The 22,657-nt window shown below is 33.9% G+C and overlaps 1 long non-coding RNA gene across 2 annotated transcripts in view; it reads left to right on the top strand.

Moving 5' to 3' along the window:
- The window catches only part of LOC136839605 (uncharacterized), a 512,627-nt gene that overhangs the window by 395,948 nt on the left and 94,022 nt on the right, over nt 1-22,657 (top strand). For both annotated transcript variants that reach the window (XR_010853393.1, XR_010853394.1), the window contains exon 6: nt 12,816-12,912. This is a non-coding gene — a long non-coding RNA (uncharacterized lncRNA). The remainder of the gene's footprint in view (nt 1-12,815; nt 12,913-22,657) is intronic.

The following is a 22,657-nucleotide window of genomic DNA, read 5'->3' as shown; positions in this document are numbered from 1 at the left end:
ACCAGTTCCTCATCACAGATACTCAGTCTAATAATAATAATATTAAACATTCAAAATAGCTGTGACCCGTTGTACTAGAACTGAAACTGAAGTAAAATAAAACAAAATAAAGCAATCTATTCAGTTGTATTTGCTGGAATGGAACGTAATATTTTTTCTCGTTATCTCCCTGCAGCGACATTGTTGGGGTTTTGACAGTTTTGTAAACAGTAACTCAAAATATTCTCCACCGCAATCTAGACTGATGACTTATTGAAAAGTAGGAGAATTAATTATCTTAAAAAATAAAAAAGAAATGACTGCAGCAATAAGGAAAATATACAGAAAAAACCCAGGAAGCAAAAAAAAAAAATAACAAAGAAGAAAAGGTGATTCTCATGCTTTCAACGTTTTTGCGAACCTGTTGGATAGTCAAGACCCAAGATTTTGAAAAAGAAAGCGAAAGAGAAACCTGCGAGGAAATTCTTTTGAGATAATCAAATGCACGAATAAGGGCTGAAACGCTAATTACTTCCAGGGCCTATGGATGCATTGCAAGCAATCGTTGCTCTTACTGAGCTTTATAAAATTTGGTTAGCACAAGCAAACCCTTTCATGAAAAAACGAAGAGTAGAGAAAAGAAAAATACTGGAGAACTGGAGAATTAAAACAGTTTGAAAGGAATTTATGCATGAATTTTTCTCATGTCTGTCTCTGTTTAACATTATGTGTGTGTGTGTGCGCGCGCTTTTGCAGATACATCTAACATCTTTAGCCAACCCTTGAAGAAAAAAGGCCCTGTTATAAAAGAAAATATATTTGTAGATATAAATTGTAAATTAATATATGAAACGTTTGTGTGGATGTTTGTGAGCGCACCCGTGTTCAGATGTTGAACTATTTACAAAGTTAGGATTTAGAAAAGGAAAAGAAACCAGTAGTCATCCTACTAGATTAGTATGCAGGCCTAAAAATCGGTTACAGAACCACACCTCTTTTCATGAAAAATCGAATTATTGCAGATTACATCTAAAGCTGAATGCGTCCTGTTTGATGATTTCTTGTCCGAGGGGATAATTATGACGTAATTTACGTTTTAGTTCTACCAAGGTTACATTCGTAAGTTATATTTGCACTGGAAATATTATTATTATTATTATTATTATTATTATTATTATTATTATTATTATTATTATTATTATTATGCACTTTACAGTGATAGATTGGTGGCTATCTAAAAGAAACAAAAATAAAAAACGCATATAAAAAGAGAATTACAAAAGAGGTAGAAAATGGAGTGAAACTACTTCTCATGCATTCCACGTCCATGCACTGCTGTTGCATATTCCAGGCTTGGAAAAAAAATCAGGGAGGAAGGAAATTCTTTTCAGATAATCAAATTCAGGAATAGGAGCTGAATCGCTAATTGCTTCGATTGCCTTTTTGGATGCATTCCAGAAGTTCGCTGCTTTTACTGAGCTCGACCAAAATTGACTAACGCCATGTCGGCCTTTACGGGGAAATAGTGAATGAATGGAAAGGAGAAGTGATTGTTAGTTAAATTAATACTATCTGTAGAAGAGGGTCTTATATGCTAAAGTGCATTATTTTTTAATAATAACTGGAATTAATCTTTGCAAACGCCGGCAACTCTTCTCTCATTATTCTGTAATCTGTCGGAAAGAGAGTTTAATGCCACTGTCATATTTTATTATGCTTATCGAATTTCCCTAAACGAAATGAACTTTATGAAATATGAAGCAATTTTTTTATCATAAAAATGCATCTAGGAAAAATATCAGCTAACAAAAAGATATCACGGAAGCTTTGTTAGAAATTCTCTCATACTTTAGTTTTCTGTAAAAGAAAACTATTGATATGGATTTGTCTGTCCGTCCGCACTTTGTCTGTTCGCCCTCAGATCTTCAAAACTACTGAGGCCAGGGGGCTGCAAATTGGTGTTGATCATCCACTGTTCATTCATCAAACATACCAAATTGCTCTCTAGCCTCAGTAGTTTTTGTTTTATTTAAGGTTAAAGTTAGCCATGATCGTGCGTCTGGTCCGCAATAGGTGCCAACAACACAGGCCACACCGGATCGTGGTTGAGAGTTTCATGGGCCGCGGCTCAGAGTGTCATGGGCCGTGGCTGAGAGTTTCATATGGCATTATACGCTGTATAGAAAACTCGATTGCGCCGAAGAAACTTCAACTTTTTTTTTTACTAGTTTCTATTGAATAGTATCATCAGTTACATAGTATGCAGTTCGTGCAGCAATAATAAAAGTTAACTGCAGAATACCGAAGGGGAACGGCGTTATCGGAAGCTATTAAATGTAGAATACAGAAGGATAGGAGCGGTACGGCAACTTATTTAACGCAGAATATCTTATTCAACTGCAGCAAGGAAAGTTTTTAACTGCAGAATACCCATTTTAATAGCGGTACAGAACGTTATTAACAACAGAATGCCTAATGGTAGCAGTGGTACCGAAGTCGTTGCATATTGAAAAAGCGCAGTAAATAAACAGCTGATTCTTTGCATAACATTTGTCAATATGTAAACGTTTAAACATAAAGCTAATCTATGAGAAACTTTCAATAAAAGTTGCCTAATTTGTTGTAATGGATTCATTCTCTGCTACTTGATATTTAAGATTTATTTGTTTACTTAATAACTTATTTAATTCAGGCCCTTAACAGCAAGATTCAGGTTAACTGCATTTGACCACGGCTTTATTTCCATTTTGTGTAAAATAATTATCAGTTTGGATAAGAACGTTAGAATGTATGCTTTTAGCAGTTCTTTTAGCTCCATTGTACATAGCAGGCTTCTCCTTTTCCAAGATTTTCCCTGTTTTTTTTGTTTTTTTTTACTTTCCAAATATTTAGTTTATTCAGTTTCCAACCGCTGAAGTTAATTGCCATAACTCGAGATTATAACCTCTTTAAAACCTATTGATTTTGCTCAATAGGGTATACCGTAGGTCAGTTCGGGTAGTCATCCTTGCTGGGTGAAAACTGATGAAGTAAGTATATAATTAAGTATATCTTAGTTTAACCAGACCACTGAGCTGATTAACAGCTCTCCTAGGGCTGGCCCGAAGGATTAGATTTATTTTATTTTACATGGCTAAGAACCAACTGGTTACCTAGCAACGGGACCTACAGCTTATGGTGGAATCCGAACCACATTATGACGAAAAATGAATTTCTATCACCAGAAATGAATTCCTCTAATTCTTCATTGGCCGGTCGGAGAGTCAAACACTGGGCCAACAGCGTGCTAGCCGAGAGCTCTACCCACCCCTCCAATGAAGAACACTATATAATTAAGCACATTAGAGATCACGTGGAACGATTTCCTTAACTGACCTGCTGCAGGTTAATGAGTATAATGACCTTGAGAAAAATGGAAATGTAGACGAATAATTTACGAGATCGTGTTGGTTCATCGTGTTTTTATTCCTTTCTTTATCTCATTTGATTAAAATACTTTCCTTCTTCATTTTCCCCCCTCCTAGGTTTTCCGCTTTTATCACTAACGGCTAGCTTTTACTTAATTATATTTGATATAGCCCAATGAAAGCAGGGGAAACGTGGCATATACCCTAAAGCCCTCGAAGCAATTAGCGTTTCCACTCCCATTCGAGAACTTGGTTATATAAAAAGAATTTCCTCGCAGTTTTGCTGTCTTTTTTTTTATTTTTCAAAGTTTGAAATATTCAACAGGCTTGCATGAACGTGGAAGGCATGAGAATCAACCTCGCTCAGTTTTCCTAGTTCCCGAGTCTTTTTATTTATTTAGTGCTTTCAAGGCGTAGACGTTTGATTTTTTCAACTGAGTGACATTCAAATCCTTTTTTGTCGTTTTATGATGAATTCTGTAGGGCAGAACTCATTACTGATGTTATTATTACTGTTGTTATTATCAACATGGGAAGATCATAACTTCTTGTCAACAGAAATGCAGAATCGCTTTAAATACAAACTTATGATAAATTTTTGATCAATGGAAAAATTGAAAAAGAATGCGAAGGAAGCGATTGTTCCCAGATTTACACTTTTTGCCGTTTATAATGGAAAAGAATCCGTGACTGCTGCTTCTACGATATTAATACAAATTGTCCCATGATCTTTAATATACAGTACAGTATTTACGGTGTCACTGTTAGGAGATCTGAAAGTCAGCTAGTTAGTTTGTGCTACAGAGTAAACACCTTTTAAGACTCTCCTCGCTGTGTGCAGCAGAAACATTTCCATGAGGCCATAATACTCCGCAAAAGAAATATTCAATAAGCACCCACTTTAAAATTACATTTTCTCTCAGGTACCTTAAAAATAGTTAACTTCTTGACTCTCGAAGATTGTTAATAACATTCAAAGTATTATTTTATATTCAACCATCCTCTCTTGCTTCCAGAGATCCAAATATGGGAATAAAGTTTTATTTAATACCCACTTGCCTCTACAGCTTATCGTTGTTTGATGAGTAACAATATACTTTTCTATTTAAGAATACACAATAATTGGTTCCCCTCTATGGAAAATGTAAATGACATGAATATATTTTGTCCAAATATTATCTAGTCCAGTATGAAAGTATCAAACAAAAAACAATTTAATGATGCTTAGGAACCTCAGCATCATCCGACTGAAGATCATGGAAAAACCCAAGAGAAGAACATTAACAAACAAATAAGATTTATGTTAAATGTGAAAGGTAGAGTAAAGCTTGCATTTAATCATATTTGTTTTATTCTAAAGCAAAAGATCATCAGAATACGCATGTTAAAGTGATTCTTAAAATTTATATTAATTCATTATTTCGTTTTTTTAACTCTAGAAAGAGCCTATAGCAACAATGGTGAAGAAAGAGCCGTACAAACAAGAACAAAATATAATGATAAATAAATTTTTTGAAAATATAAAGATGGTAAATAAATAAATCAGTCAGTCAAATATAAATAAATAAACATAGCACATATGCATAACATTACCCTATTAACAAAGCAGGCTCTAAAAGAGGGCACATATATTACGAATCATTTATTTATAGTGCAAATCACTTGTCTCCTCAAAGAGCATAGGATCTGACCATACTACAGTAATGGAAAAGTTTTTCGAGGAGGCAGAACTTGAGGAAATGGAATGAATTTCTCAAAACCTTGGAGTAGTTTAATCAAATAATTTCTTGAGTATATTCTCATTTGCCTATAAAAAAAACCGTGTTGTTTTCGTCACTTTTCTCAAATTTCTTCGCCTTTCTTTCTGCCTTTCTTTTTAATTCATTCACATTTTTTCAGTAGTGGCAGAGTCGTTCTGTTAATATTTTATAAAGCTCAGTAAAAGCCGAGGGCGCCTGGAATGCATCCAAAAGACTTTTGGAGCAATTAGCGTTTCCACTTTTATTCGTGAATTTGATTATCTAAAAAGAACTTCCACACGGCCCTCTTTTTTCCTTTTCAGAGTCTGGAATATTCAACAGGCTTTCGTGAACGAGGAAAGCATGAGAACCATCTTTACCAGATTTTTTTAGCTCGTGTCTAACTGTACGATTTTTACGGGTTTTTTTTCGGAGAAAATATTTGTCCTATAACGATGCCAGAAACTTTAATCTTTCAGTTTCTAGGATATTTTATAGCTTATTCATTTGTCTGCGTCACGTTTCTCAGTGTTGTATTTCACTCGTTCTTTTTGTTTGTTCTATAAGTTTTCCACCTTTTAATTTTTCCAGTAAGACATAACTGCCTGATTTCAATCCACAGTTCAGCAGATTGAAACGAATCAATTTTTGTTAATGTCACACAAATCAGCGCTGCATTTATCTGCATTTTTCGGAATGTTATTTACCACAAAAAGTGTTCTATCTATATAACATAGCTGCTTTCCCGGATATCTAGATTGAATATTGTCCCAGATTTCACCTCAAAAACTAGCCAAGCTTCTAGCATGTCTGCAATGTCTAAGGTATTGTAAACATCATCAAAATCTCCACTAGATAGCCGTGGTAACCATTAAGTAAATTAAATACATAAATCACTGCCAATATTTTATGCATGTTCTAGAAGGTCAAATTATGTGGAACAAAAATATGCATAGTGACACAGTCCAGTTATTATAACAAGGTATTTTATTAGCATATCATTGTAAATGGAAGGGAATATTCTTTTCAGTTTTTTTTAAAGATCATCATAGAGATAACTTCTTGTCTCTAACTCCAAACATTTGGATCTCAAAACACGCTTTGAGGAATAAGTTTCACCTTTCCGGACAAAAATATCTGTGCATCTTAACTATGATATATCGTTTGAAGTATGTTTTTTTGGTGTTGTCCTGTTCATAATTTTGAGGCAATTAAACGAGCACTTCATTAGCCGATGATTGTCTGTACTTTACATGGAAAAAAAATTATTCTAAATAAATACATATCGTTCTATATAGTACCATAGCAGCATCGTAATGCATATGAAACAAATTGATCTCTCTCTTTGTCTCTGGAAATTGAAGGAAAATAGTCTAATAGTATAATATACACCAAAGAAAGCTGTCATATTACGCCTAACAAGTATTTAGCGAATTAATAAAATTATTTATGTCTTATATCGGCCACATGAGGTCTAGTCTGTTAAAATGGTAGCACTGTTTGGTTGAGTAATTTATGGTTATAATATATCAAATCTTAAAATCAAATAATTCTGTTGCAGAGATGGCATTTAAGAGAAAAGTAATGATTCTGGAATGGAAAATAGGAAATCGCGAAAATTCATTTATGATGAGAAGTTAGTGAGAAGTGAAGATAAAGAATGAAATGCGCTGTCACCTCACAAAGAATGGAAATTGATAAATAAAAGATGATGCAAAATGCATGAATGATAAAAAAGGTGTAATTACAAGAAATACTTTTTAATAACTGAATAGATATACACCAAGTAAATCTACGAGAAACTGGATTATTTCAAACAAAATGATTTGCTTTATATAAGAGGACAAAGATGAATTAATTTGCACTCAGATCTCACAGAAAAAACATAAGGCATTGCGTAGAGATAAATTAATAAAAACATAGCGAATCATCTTTGTAATATAGCGTTTTGTAATAATTTGTGATATGTACATATATGCAAAAAAAAAACTCCTACTTGTCTTTTTCCATTTCATTATTTGGACCAATAGTTTCCTCTGTCCAATTATCAATTCCTGTACCTTGAACTCGAAATCCTTTTGGCGTTAATTCCGTCCACAGAATTCCACCATTCATTTAGAAATTAAGCATCGAAATATATTGATTCCGCCAGTTCATTTGGGATGGCCGAGTGCCGCTCGCAATGTCGGCAAAGAAAAAAAAAAAGTAAATCACTTCCAATTGAATGAATAGAAATTTCATTAACCTATCTCGGTCGCCTCTCGCTTTCAGCAGCTATCCTCAAATAGAAGGCCACTGCACGTGTCAACCGTGCAAGATGAATATGCTGGTGGTAATGAGAAGCGACGCAAAAAAGCAGTAAATACTGATTTACGACCCTTTGCCAAGAGACGAGACAGGTCCGTGATCTATAACACGGCCGGGGTGGGGTTCCTGAAAACTGAGATTTATTTTTGCAAAGGACCCTCGACACACGATATTTGTTTGTTCATGGCGTTGTTTGATTTTGCGAGTCGTGTCTCTCGAGGCTGAAGTCGTCATGGATAACGTAATTCTTGGCGAATATTGAAAAGGAAAGTGAATTTTCTTCACATTAATGTTGTGGTTTTTCTTACATCTAGTCGCAGGGGTAGTTTAGACGGATTCAGAAGTCGCCGACAAGCTCGACAATCATTTGCTAAAGTGGATCTATGCAGTCTACGCTAGGAAAGTATTGACTAATAAGTGTCAGCGCGCTATTGAATTTGACATTACATGAGCCTCAGCTCAGCTTAGAATTCGGGTATAATAATATTTACACACACACGGACATACACACGCACACACGCACGTACGTACGTACACACATGTATATGTGTGTGTATGTATATATATAATATATATATATATATATATATATATATAATCTTATATAAAAATTATCACCTATACGTAAAACAGGAATGGCTATAATCATCACTAACTTTATGGGCTCTGTGTCTCCTCCTATATATATATATATATATATATATATATATATATATATATATATATATATATATATATATATATATATATATATATATATATATGTGTGTGTGTGTGTGTGTGTGTGTGTGTGTGTGTTTGTATGTATATATGTACATTATACATTATAAATGTATATATATATATATATATATATATATATATATATATATATATATATATATATATATATATATATATATATATATATATATATATATATATATATATAATATATACAGGAGGAGACACAGAACGCCTATAAAGTAAGTAATGATTATAGTTTTTGTGTAGTGATAATTTATTTTACATGATATTGATAAAAAAGTATTTAAAGAATATTTTCAAACACTTCACTTTTTATTTAGCAAGATATCAACGGAAGGGTAACTCAGTGTTATACCAATACCACAACTCCGTACATAATCTTTATGCAGGCAATATTACTGTTCTTCATACGCGATGAAGTTCCTCGTTGGGGGAGTCGGTAGAGTTGTCGGCTAGCACTTTCGAGGCCCGAGTTCGAGTCTCCGGCCGTCTAATGAAGAATTAGAGGAATTTATTTCTGGTGATAGAAATTCATTTCTCGCTATAATGTGGTTCGGATTTCACAATAAGCTGTAGGTCCCGTTGCTAGGTAAGCAGTTGGTTGTTAGCCACGTAAAATAAGTCTAATCCTTCGGGCCAGCCCCAGGAGGGCTGTTAATCAGCTCAGTGGTCTGGTAATAACTAAGGTATACTTAACTGTTTTTTTCATACGCGATGGGTCTTGTATCCATCGCACATGCTACTGTTACAGTGCTTAACAATGTTACAGTCGTTATTTCCGTCCCCATTTATAACTCCGCTTCCTTTCCTTACTTCATTATGCGATCTCATCGGGATCCATGTAATTTGGAAAATCTTAACCATCCAAGTACCTGTCTACAAACAAGAGACAGAAAAATATCTAAATTATTACCACTGGGAAACATCCATCTGATTGGCGAACCTAAAATTTTTTCTTAGATTTCATACGTTTCGAAAAGGCATCATACAAAAAATAAAATAGCACATGCCCTAACTTGAGTAAGTCTTTTTATATAAATTTATATTTTCCCTTTGTTTCCTCTATGGTGGGAATAATTTTGAAAGTTATTTGCAGTCGTTTGCCAGGAAATGAAAAAAAGAAATATCAGAATTATCTGAGATAGATCCTATACTGACTCTGCTGTGAAGAAAAAAAAGTATACCTTAGTTTAACCAAACCACTGAGCTGATTAACAGCTCTCCTAGGGCTGGCCCGAAGGATTAGACTTATTTTACGTGGCTAAGAACCAATTGGTTACTTAGCAACGGGACCTACAGCTTATTGTGGAATCCGAACCACATTATAGCGAGAAATGAATTTCTATCACCAGAAACAAATTCCTCTAACTCTTCATCAGCCGGCCGGGGAATTGAACTCGGGCCCATCGACTCACCCAACGAAGAGCTCTTCTGCTGTGAAGAATACCCTTGTAAAGAGAATTTAATTTGTTGAGGGCAAGGTGGGAACATATATTTTCAGGATTCCACGTCTGCCTTTTGTAATCATATTTGTAAAGATAATGAGTAATCTCGATCAACCTTCTATTCTTAGTCTCATACTGTTAAGTGAATCCACGCTTCCGTTTCGCAACCAAACGTAATCCAGATCTTCACCAGAAAGGGGAAAGTATATTTGACGAGACAAATGAGCTCCAGAGATACACTCCCCGCGTTCTTTTTTTCTTCTTCCTCTTCTTTCTTTCTAATTCTGGCAGAATATGCAACAGGTTATATCTATTCATCTCCCGTTCCCAGCTAAAACCCGGCTCTCTTTTTAAGATCTTTCTTTATCTGGTCAGTTTATAATATACTATTTCATTGTTAATCCATGCGCAGTTGACAGGTGTCAGTATGACAAATGTAGAATATTCACGATTTTACAAGAACATTTTACATAGAAAAGGTTTTAAATATTTTTTCTATTCACAGCTTAATGATGGTCCTTGGTTGTAAAAGGAAAAACTTAGAGCATGAAGGTGGTAGCTACTTTTAACGGAAAAGTTTTCAGTACTTTTCAGATATAAAAACTAGATATTATTAACGAAATCTGTTACAAACAACATAGAATTCTTTGACTGCCTTACCATTTTATTTCTAAAAGTAGGGAGATATCTTATTTTTTCTTCAGAGTTAGAAAATGGTATTTTTTTTTTTTGAAGCCTTCAAAGTTACCGGAGTTACTAAAATATTAGTTATTTAATTTTTCTAAAAACGAATTTTATCTCCTTTTTTTCCTGTTATAAAAGAAATTGAATGTTTCATAAATTGAAGGTTAGCAAAGGCAAGGAAAATGTGAACCCTTATACACAAAAATTTGCCTATTTACCTGTCTGTCGTTTTAATTACGTCGCCGAGGTAATTTACTAGTATTTCCAGAATTACTCATTTGTGATTATTTAATTTGTCTGTTTTTATTCTTCAGGAAAATACCGAAATAATCATTTCTTTAAATCGGTACCAATTAAAAGGAAGAGTAAAAGAGTTCTTATTCTTAAAATCAATTTTGCGATGATGCAAAACAGCCGATTTATCTATATATTTCTACCTGTATAGTTAGAAAATAGCTAATACTTTTTCACCTGTGGAAGAAATTCCACCTTAAAAGATTCTCTTACCAAATTCTCGGTGCAATTTCAGGGAAATATTTCCGTAAAAGTCATGTCATATTTGGTTATCATAAGCGAAATTGAGGTAATATATTATAAGATCAAATTTGACAGTATTTGAACCGGAAGCTTTTCAAGCCTTAATATAGATATTCAACAGCTTCCTAACTGGAAGGAAGATGATCTCCCGTATATGTGCTTTTCTAAATAATATGATTTTCTATTTCAAATCATGATGCGAGTTCTCTGTTGTTGTTGTTGTTGTTCTTCTTCTTCTTCTTCTTATTATTATTATTATTATTATTATTATTATTATTATTATTATTATTATTATTATTGAAACTATTCAGATAAATAATTAATTAAAGAGTCAGGTAGAGAGACAAACACTTAGTGTATGTTTAGAAATGAGATTCTACGACCTGAAAGTGGTTCAGGGGATAAGGCAGCAGCGATAAAGATGAACTGGATGCTATGCACGTACTTTGACGTATACGTACAACGGCAGAAAACTGATTCATGAAGAGATATGTGGCCCAAAATGTTATAGGGCCAAGGACAGACGGTACAAGGAATTGCTGGGCTGAAGGAATAACAGAAATGTTAGACCTGAAATGAACATGATCGAAATATGTACATGCCAGACAAAAGCGAATAACTAAGTGTGTTATAGAGTAACCATCCCTTGATCAAGAATTTTTATGACCATATTTATCAGGTGGGTGGGTAGGTTCTGAATATCGCATAATTCTTAATGAAGAGGGCCTCTATGTACACATTCAAAAGGTGCATATGTGGTCATTTTAGTTCTTGCTCCTAAATCAATTCTGTTAACATACATAAATACATATATACATACATACATACATATATGCGTATGTCTGTATGCGTGATCATGTGCGGCTTAACTGCAATATCTCTGGTACTCCGTCCAAATCGGTCATGTAATTTATTGCTACTTGAGACCTGATTAATCGTTAATAAGAAGAAGGCTAAGTGCTGGCGTTGATTTCCACAGCGCCGTCAGATTATAATTAATGCATAAGAGCTTTTAGAATGAAACATCATTATACCACCTCCGCATTTCTAGGCTTTTGAATCGTTAATTAAGCAGACCCACAGAGATGATGATGACAGCATTTTAACGATAAAGATAGTTAATTAAATTTCGTTTTAATGGTTTAATTTCCTTATGATTTTTGTTTATATTAATGTTAGCTGTCGCGTGCAGCTTCATCTTTTTTTTTTTTTTTTGGGGGGGGAGCTGTTCTCCTGGTATTAAGAAATTAATTCATCCCTTCAGCGGAGAGGTATGTAAAATATCAAGTAATTAGAAGACAGCAGTTGACTAGACGCACACACTAAGGAGTCATAATGAATATTTATGTTCACTGCTTAACTTTGCTGTACAGATAATTAGTAATATGCTAGTTCTTTGTGCTATGTCTTTCTTCTTTTCCTGATAAATGGGGACCCGTTTGTATTCCCTATTATTGTGATATACTAAAAAAAAAAAAGGATTATTTCCGATTAATATCTACGGCAGTCATTCTCGAGTATGTGTTTGAACGGAAGAGAAGTTAGACACCTCCGAATTGGAAATCTAGACAGGTGTTGTGTGTCGAGTAATCTTTCCCATTTCATACGCTGGTTCCGGGTTGAGAGAGAGAGAGAGAGAGAGAGAGAGAGAGAGAGAGAGAGAGAGAGAGAGCCCTGGTCTGCCTGCCCCTTACATGATAGCTTACTCTCTTAAATATAATGTAGACACTCACACATCTAGCTATTTGCGGGGTTCCTTTTAGGTGTAAAGATGTTCCCCAGCAGCTTTGCTTTTTTTCCGTAATCACAACACTGTTTTCAAGCAACTTATTATTATTCAGTATGGGATTTAGCCTGTGAAAAAGTAAACCCTTGCCATGAATGTGTATAATTCTTCGATTCCTGTTACATAACCCATTTATGCCACGTTACATACATAAGGCTATAATTTTACATACCTTTATTTCCAGAGGTACAGAATGCTACAGTAAGCCGTACGTGAAACCTATCAAAGGTTTGACCAAGTAATTCCAGTGAGAATTGAATGGATGTAGAATCAAAGTAACGGTAAGTTTCACTTACTAAGTTTCCAGATTCAGTATTTCAACCACATTATGCAACGGTTATGCACTGAATATATTTGAGATGATACATGTAAGGAAATATTCTATAAGTCATGCCAGTACCGAAAGCAGAATTTTATGTCTGAAAAATTATGTTAAGAAAAACAAAACAAATTACTTTCTCTGTTTTATGGCTTGCCATCCCAGTTGGTTGGTATATCGTGATGTCTGCATCAAGCCTTCTAATCCCTTTCTGAATTTAACGCACTGAAACTACGTTCCATGCTGTCACAATCCAGCTTAATCTAAATCAACCACCATTGTGCCTTAAATTTAGTGATTTCCTCTCGCAACGTACCATGAGATCTCTCTCTGTCAAAAAAAAAAATAAAATAAAAAGTAAATTATCACTTATTTACGCTTTATCCGGACGAGAAAGATTTTATAGGAAATACGGAGACGTTCCTTCTCTTAGGCCAAATTCCCCAGGAGCGTGGAAGCGTTGAATCTTGCAATACTTCGCGATCACATTCCTCAGGGGATGCGGATGATAACAGAATTCCTTGAAGAGGGTACGGGGAAGAGAAGGGAGGAAAAGCCCGAGGAGGAATGGAAGGAGGAGGCAGAAGTGGAAAAGAAATCCGTGGAGAACACGTGGAGAGGAGAGCAGGAGGGAACGCAAGAGGGACTCGACGAGGTGAAGAGATAGAAAGCAAATTCCTTGAGGAATAAGAAAAAGGGGGCAAGGGCAATGTAAAGTGGAAGCATTGCATACATGTGAGGGAGAGAGAGAGAGAGAGAGAAAAAAAAAGGACGGTGTGACAATCTGTTTTCGAAGCTGAGAGTTTCTGAAAAGAAAAAAAAACTTAAAATAGTAAACGTAGTTCAGCCATATTTTCCCATGTATTTTTTTCATGGTGTATTATATATGAAATAAAGTGGCTCTTAGAGATTCTCGTACGTAGTACATTATGATAGCTTAGAATTATTCATTATTTTTTCAAACAGTCAGCCTCCAGAACCACGAACCCATTTTCACAGATATAAAAAGAAAACGTTAATGAAATTAAATAATAAATGCAAAATATTTAGAGTAACTAAACACGAATTAGCGTATCTAGAGAAAGCTCTAGTTCAAAGAACCATAAGTGAAATAGAAGCTAACAAAGTTGATCAGTTACTCACATTCACAGTTACATAAATATATTTTGTTTACTAATTCTTATAGACTGAAAACATATCTCCCCTACTGGAGATAATCAATGATGAATGCATCTTACTCTCAAAGTTGTGTACATATTATCATACAAGTTCCCATGTTCGTCTTTAGAAAAATAAAAGGTGTGTTTGTTCATTTAAAAGTGTATTTCTCTAATGGTGCTGAATATTTATTATGTAACATTCATATCGGAAGGAATAAAGTTTGATTCATCATTTTACGCGCTTAATCCTCCGAACGTGACAATATCCCCATTGCCATTTTCAAAGTAAGTGGAAGATTAATTGCACCGTGAGAATACCAGTATCTCTACCATTATTTTTACAGAGTAATTTGTATTACATTAATTTTTGAAAAGTGCGTAACACACCCTAGGAAAAGTGACTGATCGAAGATCTTATTACGCTTTTCCAGATAAACGTAGAACAAAGGGATATTTGATTCTTTAAAAGATGAGCCATTGTTACATAAAAATATTTTAACATCAAAACAATCATCAGTCGCCAGAAAAATATCAGAGTGTTTAAGTAGAAGTTACGTAATAATTTTTTTTTACACAATTGTAAATAATTAAAAAATTAGAATAATGAAATATTCGATGAGAGATTATCAGAATTGCTGTAAATAAAAAAGACAGCTCATTGAATATAACTACCTAAAAATATAATTATCTCGAAATTAATTCATAGGTGCTTGATATGATCATTTGCGTGAATTCTCCGTAAAGCAAAATGGTTTTGATATGGAAAAAACTATCACACATACGTAATAAAAATGATGCTCGAGGAAATTTCAAAGGCAATCAAAAATTCAAAAGACAAACACCCATTATAAAAGTAAATATGATTAGTCCTCACATATTTCAACTAAGAATTTATTATTGATTTGTACACTTCTGAACATATGTAACAAATAATGTGTTAAAACACAAATCAAAATTAAAAATCACCACCTTCCTCGCTCCAGCATATCACGATCCTCAGGAGGCTTGGAATACTTATCATAGTGTAATGGCAGTAGGAATCCCAGGCAGCATCCTATATCTTCATTCTTGTCTTAAGAAACTATCCCACTTACCTTCATAATTCGGATTTAATTTTTCTCTCTCGCCTTTTATTCGTAGTCAAGAAGTTGAAGGACTGAAGCTCCTGTAAATGGTATCGTGGCCAAATTTACATAATCCGGCGAATCTCATCACATTTCGAAAGTTACAAGAGGATAATATTATAAAAGTAGTTCTTTCTCTTCTTGAAAGTTTTAAAACGAGAATACAAGATGATATGAAAATAATGTCGGGTTAAAAGGTAATTTTGTTGTAGTAAAATATTCGAGAAAGAGCCCAGTTGTTTCGTGCTGCATAGATCAGTGGTTAACTGTCTGTTATGATTAGTATGTAAATGTGAAATGTAAAATTAAAGATAATTCATGTTCTCGTGTCAGCGTTTAATTCATTGATTTTCTCTTAAGATATAGTTTTTGTTTTTTCTACCTCCCTCCCTTTTCGCTGTTCATTTAATCATTATCTTTACCTTAGTATTTTATCATTATCTTTATCTCCGTATTTTGTATGAGGATTTCACATTATCGAATTACGTTCTGTTTCCATGTCCCCCCACCCTCTCTTTTTTATTTTCTATTTACTTCCGTTATTTTAAACTTCTAAAACCATTTCTTACCCACGTTGACTTTTCAGAGCTATCATCTGTTTATTATATTTGCCAAAATTACAAACTTTTTTTAAATGGGTATTTTTTCCATTTTCTTATTAATAATGGAAGCTCTCTTCTTTCATTCTTCATATTTGCTTTATCTTTTTTCCACTATTTCTTGCTTTGTCTCCTGACTGATTCATTCATTATCTTAAAGATTCACCTGTTGTTAGTTGACGAATTAGCTGTGTTGCTTGAGATCTGTCGTTTTCTTTCTACTGGATGACTCACGAATATTTTATGCACCCATCTATTTACAGACCTACATATATTTATAAACGTTTGAAAGCCTTGATTACATACCGTAACATAAACAACTAGCTATTACACAACAGGTATGGTGGTTTAAATGTACAGCGACATGAAAAATACATAGTTTTCTAAAAATCCGGTGGAGACAGGTGTTGCAAGTGATAGTTAGTTTACAAGATCTCAGTCTTTCCTTTCTTCGGCAGTCAGAAAATGGATTGTTTACGCTTACAGACATCGCCCAGCTGGTCGACTAGAGGCCGAAGAAGGAAAAAGAAAAAAAGCTATGGTTTGGACCTATCGATCGAGTTCAAGCTCTTCTAAACATCATCCATTACTTATTGGTTACCGATATATACCGAGAACAGCCCTATTGTTCATGTGGAATGTACGTGGAAGTCTTGTTTCTCTGTACAAGCAGAATAACGCGAAGGCGAATTTGGTAAATTGGTCACATAACATATTGACTTGCGTAAGACAAATTAGTCCATGTACGTTCATATATGCGCGTCTACAGCTACCTTACTTAAATTAATGATTTTTATACAAGGATGTGTAGGGGCAGGAATTGGTGATTTTGTCAGAGATGCCTATTAGCAATTGAGGGATATCACTTTAAAATCATTTCATATATATATGTAGGCTGTATATAAATTGCCTAATATATGTATGTATATATACATATACATATATATGTGTATATATATGTAAATATAATATATATATATATATATATATATATATATAAAATTATATATATATATATATATATATATATATATATATATATATATATATACGTGTGTGTTTCATGTACACTTTGACGTTTTTTATATTCACAAATATTAACCACAAATATCGTTTTATATATAGTTAACGATACCGCGATAATAACGTACACCCAAAGGGAATTATAATTAATAGGTGTTTCGTCACCATTGGGATTCGAACCGCTGCCTGGTTGAGAAACAACGATGCACAGCGACATGCACATACACAATATTGTTCGAGCTGCATCCTCCCAGTGCTTCATATCCTCCTTCTCTCCAACGCCTCATCTTCGCGGTATCCTCTTCTTTCTTTTTAATTTCAAGTTCTCTCTCCTTTCTCTTCTATATTCCCAAAAGTATTACATTGTGTTATTTTTTTCTTTTCCTTATCTTTCCCTTGCTTAATCTTTCATCATGCCCCCTCCTCCGCCTTCTACATTCGTTCCCCGTCTTCCCTCCTCTCCCCCCCACCCCTTTACCCTCGTCCACTCTTCCTGGGATTCTGTTATCATCCTCATCCCTTGAGGAACGTGATGGCGAAGCATTCCAAGATTCAACGCTCCCACGATCCCTGGGAATTTCGCTCAGATCAAGAATGCAGCGTATTTTCTCTAAAATCTGTCTCTCCCGGTTAAAGTGGAAATAAGGGATATTTTTTTCCTTTGACTCATAGTTTGTGAATGTGTTTTTTTTTCAAAATAACTTAAAGAAGCGTTTTCGTTTAAGTATTTAGTACTTTGGAGAAGTAATTCTTATTTGGACAGGGTTATTTCTTTTTTAGAATTATTTTAACTCAGATTGTTTTAATTCGAAAATGTTCAGAATTACTTTGATTTGGAATTATCGCTTAGATGTGGAATTCTTTTAGGAAAGCTCTGCATAGTTGGCTAGTATTTTAAAGGATGCCAAATGTAGGGAAGAATTTCATTTGAAATTGGTGAGCCTTTTCTCAGCTAATGATACTAATCAAATGATTTATCATGTGCATGATCACCGAATATGTCCAGTTTATATATTTGGCATAGAACTAGCAGTCTGTCCCTAAATATACTTTATAAAGATTTTTTTCTGTGAGGTATAAAGATCCCTGAAGTCTTCATAAACCTGTGGGAACGAATAATTGATTAGACTGGCGTCACACTGTCCAAGATCATCTGTGCTGAGAAGGGAATTTCTCTGTAAACTAACATCACTCTACTTGCGTTCTTATCTGAGGGATTGTTGGTGGTCCTGTAAGCTGGTTAGATTTCCCCCAGGTGAGAAATGTATTGCATATATACATGAGGATCAGAAGTTCAATTCGGTGGAGGACCATGACAAGTCCTGCCAAACTTCGTACGGGTTTCACAGTCGCAGAAGGAAGTTTGATCTGGAAGAAGTTACAGTAAAGTTGAAAGCACATTCGTTCTGTGTTTGGAAAGGAAGACCAAAATAAAACCGATATCTTTTGAGAAAAGATATCGACAAGTTGGGTTTTTTATCCCTGTGGTATGTGACTCAGGCAACTGCTTAGGATTCTACCAAAAGGTTTAGGAACTGTTATAAGCACAGGAGGACACGTGGAATATGTGTGTACGTGAGCGAACAAGTATGCTAGTGAGAGAAAAAGAGAGAGAGACACGATGTAGACTGTAAGCAGCTTTCACCCAAGGAACTAATAGCCAGCGCGAACTTTGACATTCGATAAGTGGATCTGAAAAGATGTAGTCAATCCATAACCCTCCAGCTGTTATAATTAAATGAATAAAATTACACTTACTTTACAACATATCCGTCAAGGATGTGGAATAGTGAGTTAAATGATAATGGCATAAGGAAACTGATCGATATTAGATTGAATGATTGTTTTAGGTATTCTGGTATCGTAACATCAAGGGACCACTGACACCAAGATTGATTGTAGAATCACAAGAAGAAAATGGCAAGAGATGAGAGATTACGAGCCAACAATTATTTTGAATAAAAAGAAGGAAACAGTTACTATGTGAATAATACATCTAGGAAGAAAGGAAAACATACACTCAAAATATTAGCTTTTTCAGTAACAGACTTTTCTTGGCTGCAATCCATTGTGTATGGAACTTAAATTATATAAGAGTAATGCATTTCGTTAATGATTATCGTCCCACTCTCCCCAATTCCCAACTACCCACCCACACAGACATTTTTTAAAACTCATTACTACTTAGTTGATGCTATGAAAGCCCTTTTATCGTATTACCTAACCTGTCTCTCCACTGAATTCTCGTTAATAAGTCCGTTCACATGTCACTTAGTGTTGAAATATATAGGCTTTCTTGAAAGTTAGAGAAGCAAACCTCATGTTTTAAGCATTCAGGTATCGTGTGACTCAGAAATTGCTCTCTCTCTCTCTCTCTCTCTCTCTCTCTCTCTCTCTCTCTCTCTCTCTCTCTCTCTCTCTCTCTCTCTCTCAAATCACACACACGGTCTCATCATGGAGTTTTCATGTTTGTTAAATGTTTAGATACAGAAGCCTGGACATACTTCAAAAGCCTCTATTTCAGTAGTCTTGATATGTATATATATATACACTGTATATATATGTATATATATATATATATATATATATATATATATATTATATATACATGTATGTTTGTTATTATATATGCATGTATGTATGTGTGTCTATTATATCTTTATTTATATATATACACATATATATTAGTGTGTGTGTGTATATATATATATATATATATATATATATATATATATATATATATATATATATATAAGACTATATATATATATATATATATATATATATATATATATATATATATATATATATATATATATATATATATATTTGAAGACTACTAAAATAGACTGTGAAGTATGTCTACATATATATATATATATATATATATATATATATATATATATATATATATATATATATATATATACATATATATAATATATATTATATAATATATATATAAATATATATATATATATATATATATATATATATATATATATATATATATATATATATATAAATTATATAAATGATCTTAATACTCCATTTCTCTCTTCAGTATTGCATGAAGACTACTGAAATAGAGGCTGTGAAGATGTTCAAGCTTCTGCACTTCACAAACATGAAAAACTCCGTGATGAGACAGCGTTAGAGTAAGATTGAGAGGAAGAAAAAAATGTTTTTTTGAAAAGGAGATTTGAAGAAACTTTGAAGCATAAGGGTTAGATGGGTAAAAAGGGAGAGAGAATCAAAGGAAAAGAGAATTAGAGGGGATAGTGTGAGGAAAAAGAGGAGCAAGAAGAGAAAGTGGTAATGGCGATAAGGTTGAAAAAAAAAAGACGAAAAATAAAAAAAAGAAGAGGAAAACACAATAAGACGTAGAGATAAAGATAGAAGTACGAGGATATCTGTGGGGAAATGAAGAGAAAGGAAGTGACAAGAGGTAGGATGAATAGAAAGGAATGATGGAATCGAAAGTGGAAAAAATATGGAGAAGAACGAAGAAGAAAAGGGGAACTGACGTGGAGAAACGCCAATAAAACGAAGCAAACGATATTAAGAGATAATGGTGAAAAGTCACATATATGGAAGAGGGCATCAGAAAGTAAATTTTACAAAAAAAAAATTAATTCTCTGCCGTGATTCACTGGCGAAAAATTCCTGTGAATTTAGTTGGCTGAGTGCCAGCACGGGCACTTACCCAGTGTGATAAGGTGTTGAAAATGACAAGAGAAATAATGATGAATTCTGGACTCGTCAACCACCAGAGGCGTTTCGCTTTTCATTTTGATACTGATTCCTCGGCCATATTTTCAGAAGTAAATTGAATTGGAAATTTGCAACAGGTGTCAGCTCAACGAAAAGCAAGGAAAAGACAGGACAGTGACAGGAGATAACACAGATTGAGGAACAGTGATATTATGAGCCAAAGAAAATCAGTGAAGTGAATGAAGAAGGAATAACACTTACGCAGGAGAAAATAAGAATGTAAAAGAAAGAACGTATGAAAAGCAAAAGCAAATAGTTTTAAATTAATGAAAAAGGAAATTTAAAAGAAGGAAATTATGGAAAGTAAAATTAATTGTTTTCAAAAGAAACAAGAATTACTTTTAGGTAGCCCAGCGCAACAGCATATAATGAAGACTTATCACTATTGTTCATTGCTGTTACTATAACAGGTGTCTGCACGCAAGAAATGCTTTTAGGCGATGAGGCAAGATTTTAGAAATGTACTTGTTGCATCGTTGCTCTTTTTCGGAATCGGATCATTGCTAATTATTTTCTTATATATATATGTAAATATATTTGTATATATAAGTAATATATATATATACATATATATATATATATATATATATATATATATATATATATATATATATATATATATATATATATATTAGGTTACAGTATCCGTATATTACGGATTTTTAGCTCTATATATCCTTAGCTAGGAATCATTACTAGTAAAATTAAATAAATTTCTTTTATTTTTCCCTCGACCTTCAATTTATAACATCCCATTTCCTTGTTATTATTTCTGCTCTTAATTATAGGTCAGTCGAATATCATTTGGTTCTTTGCATAGCCAGCTTTGATACAAGGGGCTCACTTTAAATACAGTTTGGCTCCCCGGAACTGCAAGCGTCTTTGTTTATTTATTCCTGTGTTTTTTCCTTTCCCAAATTTAAGTGCTGTATGACCAACGGGCGACCAATGCATGATGCTGTTGACTCATTTATCTCAAATTGTCTTTATTCCCTTCCTCCAATGAACATCTCCAACAATTCTGTAGTATCTCTCTCTCTCTCTCTCTCTCTCTCTCTCTCTCTCTCTCTCTCTCTCTCTCTCTCTCTCTCTCTCTCTCTGCATTCTGAATATCCTCATGACGTTAAGAGTTCACGAGACATCTTTGTACTATCCTAAGTAGTAGTCTGTGTCAAATACTTCAGGAATAAGGCCAACATATACTGATATATTTTGCTAAGAAGATAACATTCCCATTATAGACTTCTTTCCTAACAGAGAAAGGAGCTCGTGCTACTTTACAGTAACATCTGCCAGCTCAAACTTTCTTCCAAGACTGTGGAGATCGTAGGAAGTTTTGGTAAAGCTTAGCATGGTCCAATCCTGAATACAACTTTTGATCCTCATGTATATATGCATCACATTCCTCACACTGAGAAAAGCTAACCCGCCTACAATGCAACCAACACTATCTTCGATATAAATTCCTATTGAGCATTGTTTGTTTGCAGAGATATTCCTTTTCAGTAGTAATCATGATGGTAGTTATCAAGACAGTTGGATATCAGATCAATTTGTCATCTCTCAAATTTACTTGATACTACATAGACAAAAACATACGATTATGAATATAAACTTTCACCATGCATGAGAGATGTAGATATATATGAAGTTTATGTTCTTTCATTTTTCCTTCTTTTACTTAATGCGCAAATATTACTTAATCTGCACTTTTATATCATAAAAGGACTTTCTTTAGTAAATGCATGTACTGTTTTACAGCCTCTTTTTTCATGAGAAACTCGTACGATTTCAAGATTTTGGGGGCTTTTGTTTGTTTCAACATCTGGATGTAATCCTTGAGTTACTTTCATTATATTTTGAATATAAATGTGGGTATGTTTATACGAAAACCACACGTTCGTAACGCCAACGATAACTATAATGTGGTGCTGGAAAACAACGGTATTCAAAGCGTTTGTGGATAAGCCAAGCTGGTCTGAATATTATCAATATCTTTTTTATTTCATTTAGATGCTTACTAAAAG

The sequence above is a fragment of the Macrobrachium rosenbergii genome, chromosome 6 (genome assembly GCF_040412425.1).
Source record: "Macrobrachium rosenbergii isolate ZJJX-2024 chromosome 6, ASM4041242v1, whole genome shotgun sequence".
Lineage (NCBI taxonomy): Eukaryota > Metazoa > Arthropoda > Malacostraca > Decapoda > Palaemonidae > Macrobrachium > Macrobrachium rosenbergii.
The sequence above is the reverse complement of the archived record's forward strand: the minus strand, read 5'-3'. Positions and strand labels throughout refer to the sequence as shown.